Source organism: Rhinoraja longicauda, chromosome 1 (assembly GCF_053455715.1).
Source record: "Rhinoraja longicauda isolate Sanriku21f chromosome 1, sRhiLon1.1, whole genome shotgun sequence".
In the NCBI taxonomy this organism is placed as follows: domain Eukaryota; kingdom Metazoa; phylum Chordata; class Chondrichthyes; order Rajiformes; family Arhynchobatidae; genus Rhinoraja; species Rhinoraja longicauda.
This window is the reverse complement of record NC_135953.1, coordinates 98,683,486-98,689,251: the sequence shown is the minus strand read 5'-3', so window position 1 is coordinate 98,689,251 and position 5,766 is coordinate 98,683,486. Positions and strand designations below refer to the sequence as shown.

Here is a 5,766-nt window from a genome sequence, read left to right as displayed (position 1 = left end):
CGAACTTGTAATGGGTGCCTTACAGCGCCAGAGACCCGGGTTCGATCCCGACTCCAGGTGCTGTCTGTACGGAGTTTCTACATTCTCTCTGTGACCACGTGGGTTTTCTCTGGGAGCTCTGGTTTCCTTCCACACTCCAAAGACGTACATGTTTGTAGGTTAATTGGCTTTTGTATATTGTATATTGTCCCTAGTGTGTCGGACAGTGCTAGTGTATGGGGTGATAGCTGGCCGGCATGGATTCGGCGGGCTGAAGGGTCTGTTACAATGCTGTATCTTTAAAGTCTAAAGTTCACTTGTCTGGTGGGTGTATATCAAATCAGTACTCAATTTTATTTCATAGCAGAATACATAAGCACAAAAGCCCGTGAGCGGTGTTACATGCAATATACCTCACTCCACAAGGTGGCAGCCTAGGCTGGCTAGTAGCAGTCTCCAACAAGAGTCGAGAAGGGCAAGTGTTTAATTCATGTTCATAAGTCAAGAGGCAGAATTAGGCCATTCGGCCCATCAAGTCTTCTCTGCCATTCAATTATGACTGATCTATATTTCCCTCTATTCTCCTGCCTTCTCCCTGTAACCTTTGACACCCTTACTAATCAAAAACCTGTTAATTTCCGCTTGAAAAATACCCAGTGACTTGGCCTCCACCGTCGTCTGTGGCAATGAATTCCACAGATTTACCATCCTCTGGCTAAAAAAATTAATCTCCTTTCTAAACGTACGTCCTTTTATTCTGAGACTATGCCCTCTGGCCCTAGACTTTCCCACTAGTGGAAACAAACATGCTCTCCACATCCACTCTATCCAGGTCTTTCACAATTCAGTAAGTTTCAATGAGGTCCCCCCTCATCCTTCTAAACTCCAATGAGTGCAGGCCCTGAGCCATCAAACTCTCATCATATGTTAACCCAATCATCCCCGGCATTTAATTCCGGGCCCAGAACAATGAAATTCTTATTTGCTGCAGCAAGTTATTGTTAGTCCTTTTATCCTGTATCTGTACACCACCCATTTTGAAGCCATGGCCAAGAAAGCACACCAACACCTCTACTTCCTCAGAAGGCTTAGGAAGTTTGGCGTGTCCCAAAGAACTCTCACCAACTACTGTAGGATGCATGGTTTGGGAACAGCTCCATCCAAGACTGCAAGAAATTGCAGAGTCATGGACGCACCCCAGACCATCACATAAACCAACCTCACTTCTATTGACTCAATCTACACTTCATGCTGCCTCAGCAAGGCCACCAGCATAATCATGGACCAGTCTCACCCTGGTCACTCCCTCTTCTCTCCTCTCCCATCAGGCAAGAAGTACAATAGTATGAAAACGCACATCTCCAGATTGTTATTAGGCAAATGAACCATCCTATTATCAACTAGAAAGCAGACCTCCAGTGCCATAGTGAGACCCACCGGAAATTGGAGGAACAGCACCTCATATTTCGCCTGGGCAGCTTGCAGCCCAGTGGTATGAACATTGACTTCTCCAACTTTAGATAGTTCCTCTGTCCCTCTCTTCCCCTCCCCCTTCCCAGATCTCCCTCTATCTTCCTGTCTCCACCTATATCCTTCCTTTGTCCCGCCCCCTGACATCAGTCTGAAGAAGGGTCTCGATCTGAAAAGTCACCCATTCCTTCTCTCCTGAGATGCTGCCTGACCTGCTGAGTTACTCCAGCATTTTGTGAATAAACACCTTCGATTTGTACCAGCATCTGCAGTTATTTTCTTATACTTATATGACCTACCATCGACATCATTGGAAACCCTCGGACTATCTTTAATCGGATTTTATCTTGCATTAAATGTTATTCCCTTTATTCTGTATCTGTACACTGTGGACGGCCTGATTGTAATCATGTTTAGTCTTTCCGTAACTGGATAGCACGCAACTAAAAAGCTTTTCACTGCACCTCGGTACACGTGACAATCATAAACGAAACTAAATTAAATGACCCAACATTATCCGCTGCTTTATTTTTCCCCCCGGCTAATCCAACACTGTCATGACTCTGGACAACTACAAAGCTTTTTTTTTTGCTATCCTAGAGGTTAATGCTTTAATGCTGATTAAAGTTTTTTGTGTTTGTATTTGATACTCAATTCATAAAAATTTTGGTTGTTGTCTTTTTGATACGGTGAAATCCTGACTCCAAATTCAAAATGAATTCCTGCTTTATTAGTGAAAGTGTCTGCCATTTACAACCCAATAATCTATGCGGCCATTCACCCTAAATATAGGTGAGCATCAAATGGTCATTGAGAGTTTTTTTGTATTTTATCTAATGAGAGTCATAGAGTCATAGAGCACGCAAGGGCCCAACTTTTCAATGTCGACCAATGTGCTCCATCTAAGCTAACCCATTTGCCTGCATTTGGCCCATATTCCTCTAACCCTCTCTTATCCACATACCTGTTCAAGATTCCTTTAAATGCTGTTATATTAGTGAAGGCATTTTAAGATTAATTATTTAATTAACTGAATTCAAGCATTTATGTGCTTGTGCCATGATTGCAAGGATTATTAGTTTCATTAACTGTAACCATGCTGCGTTGCACCAATGTTAATTTTAAGATTAATTTTATTATTAAAGTTTGTCAGCGGTAATTGAAATATGCATGTCTTATGTCTTCCTAAGCAAAGGTCGGCCAGGGAAGGTAGAGAAAGGGACAAAATTAATTTGAATAACAATATAGCACCAGCTGAGGTTTCAGGCCGCTACTGGGATACGCAGGAGCCCAGAGCTGGAGGTACATCAAATCCTTTGGATGCCATGTGGCCGGAGGAAATGTGTAGGAAGGAACTGCAGATGCTGGTTTAAACCGAAGATACAAAAACCGAACGACACAAAAAGCTGGAGTAACTCAGCGGGACAGGCAGCAACTCTGGAGAGAAGGAATGGGTGACGTTTCGAGACATGTCGAGACGTCTCGAAGAAGGGTCTCGACCCAAAATGTCACCCATTCTTTCTCCCCAGAGATGCTGGCTGTCCCGCTGAGTTACTCCAGCTTTTTGTCTCTATCTTCTGATAGGCTTATATAAACCCCATGACTGCCAAAGATGGAGGGAAGGGTTACAGTCATAGCCACACAGTGTGGAAGCAGGCACATCAGCCCAACTTGTCCATGTTGACCAACGTACCCCATCTATGCTAGTCCCACCTGCCTGCATTTGCCCTCCAAACCTATCCACATACTTGTCCAAATTTTTCTTAAACATTGCGATAATACCAGCCTCAACTACCTCCTCCGACTGCTTTGTTCCATACACCCACCACCCTTTGTATAAAAATGTTACCCCAATTAGTACATCATCAGCTGTATTGTTTAATTATAACTGATTTTGTGACTATTAATTTAAGCTTGTATATTAGTGGTAAATTAGTTTATTATATGTTCACCTACTTTTTAAATATTTTTTATTTATTTCATCATTATAATAAATTGTGTTCACTGATTTTCTGCATGATCATTTTTTTAAATCAGTTATTCTCAGAATAAAAGACATACCTTTAGAAAGAAGCTGAGGATAGATTTCTTTAGTCAGAGGGTGGTGACTAAAGAAGGAATTCATTGCCGCAGACGGCTGTGGAGGACAAGTCAATGGGTAATTTTAAAGCGGAGATTAACAGATTCTTGATTAATAACGTTGTCAAAGATGGGGAGAAGGCAGGAGAATGGGGTTGAGAGGGAAAGATAGATCAGCCATGATTGAATGGCAGAGTAGACTCAAAATGGCCTAATTCTGTTCCTATGACATGAACTTTTGAACAAGAATGAGGCCATTGGGTACATGCGATTACCATTTTGATTAATGTTTAAATGCCATTTAAGGGAGTTGAAATGAGATAATATCAATGAGCTAATAACAGAATTCGCTGGAGAATGTCTGGCAGTTTCTGAACAATCCTGTCAGATAGTTCATCTTTCGAGCATTGTATGCGTTCTGATCACCCCGTGACAGGATTGATGTGGTGGTTTTGGTGAGAGTGCAAAAGAAGTTTACCAGAATGCTGCCTGGTTAGGCAAGTATTTGCTATTACGAGAGATTGAATTTGCTATTAGGAGTCCACCAGGTGGCGCCAGCAATGGCTGCCTCGCCAACAGTCTGTCTTGTCCCTTCCAGCATCTGCATTTTCTTGTGTTCCCACCCAGAGGGCAGCTCTCACCATTCCCAGCACAGGGGCAGCCTGTTACAATGAGCTGTTTTCCCAGTGGGAGAATTAGTCAAATCCCTTTTGAGTTCTGATCCATTACATTTACAACTTTGGAATACCACACACGTTCTTGGAAGACGGGTTTCCTTTGATGAGTTCAGTTAACCTGGCTAATTGCAAACCAGTTACCATCTTGAACATTATAAGTTCATAAGTGAAAGAAGCAGATATAGGCCATTTGGCCCATCTAGTCTACTCCACCATTCAATCATGGCTGATCTATCTCTCCCTCCTAACCCCATTCTCATGCCTTCTCCCCATAACCCCTGATACCCGTACTAATCAAGAATCTATCTCCGCCTTTAAAACATCTATTGACTTGGCCTCCACAACCACCTGTATTGTGTCTACCCCCACCACCACCCCCATCCACCACCCTCTGTACAGAAAAGGTTCAACCCTTTTGAACCACCTGTAGTCATGGAAGGTGCTATAGGAATGCACCTCTCACTACTTGAGCCTTTTTTGTAAGATGGATTGTGCTTGTGCCTGCCTCTGGTCAGACTTTCCTTTTTCATTTGCAGGACACACAAGGGACAAGAGAGTCAAGAGAGATAGACATAAAATGCTGGAGTAACTCAGCGGGTCGGGCAGCATCTCTGGAGGACATGGATAGGTGACCTTTCAGGTCGGAACCCTTCTTCAGACATTGGAAGCAATAAAACAGGGCCAGCAACAGATAACGTCAGGTAGGGAGGTTCCCCGAGAGGCCAATTATTGATGGTGTCACCCCAAGAGGGGTACATTGTTGCGAACTGTGGAACCGGTTAACTGACTATTAGTGGAGGAAGAGGGGGAAGGGGGGTAGATGAAAGGGGAAGGGGTGTTTGTCGACAGTCAAAGAGTGTTTAATTGTCATATGTACCAACAATGAACTATGTATGTTTTACTTGCAGTGTTTACTTGTGTTTGCAGTGTTTACAGTGTACACATAGACTGTGGCTTCTTTGAACAAAACTATTAACCTGTGAGGTTTGGATTGGATTGGATTGGATTCAAGTCCTGGTGGGAACAGAAAGGGCCAGTCCCACTTGCTGATAGAATTTGACTTAATATCCTGTTTACATACCTGCAGTACGGAAGGTATGCAAGATCAGAACAAACGTTGCAGCATATGGTTCACAGACATGCAGCCTGGGCAATCTGACACAACTCTTCACAGTCCTTTCAGATGTGGCAGAGGTTCACTTACACCTCCTCCATCCTCATCTTCTGTATCCGCTGTTCCTATATATCGGCGAGACCAAGCGCAGGCTCGCCGATTGTTTTGCTGAACACCTTTGCACAGTCCGCCTTGGCCTACGCGATCTCCTGGTTGCTAAACACTTTAACTCCCCCTCCCATACTGACCTGTCTGCCCTAGGCCTCTCAGAGTAAGGCCAAATGCAAATCGGGGGAACAGCACTTCATATTTCACTTGGGCAGCTTACAACCCAGCGGTAAGAATATTGACTTCTCTAACTTCAAGTAACCCTTGCAGAGTTACTCCAGCATTTTGTGTCTGTACAAAATGCAAGGCAGCATCTGCAGTTCCTGCCTCCAACTCTTC

The 5,766-nt window shown here is 43.6% G+C and overlaps 1 protein-coding gene across 1 annotated transcript in view; it reads left to right on the top strand.

Annotated features, from left to right (window-relative positions):
* LOC144595607 (PDZ and LIM domain protein 5-like) overlaps positions 1–5,766 on the top strand; it is a 235,085-nt gene that overhangs the window by 16,873 nt on the left and 212,446 nt on the right. The window lies entirely within an intron of this gene.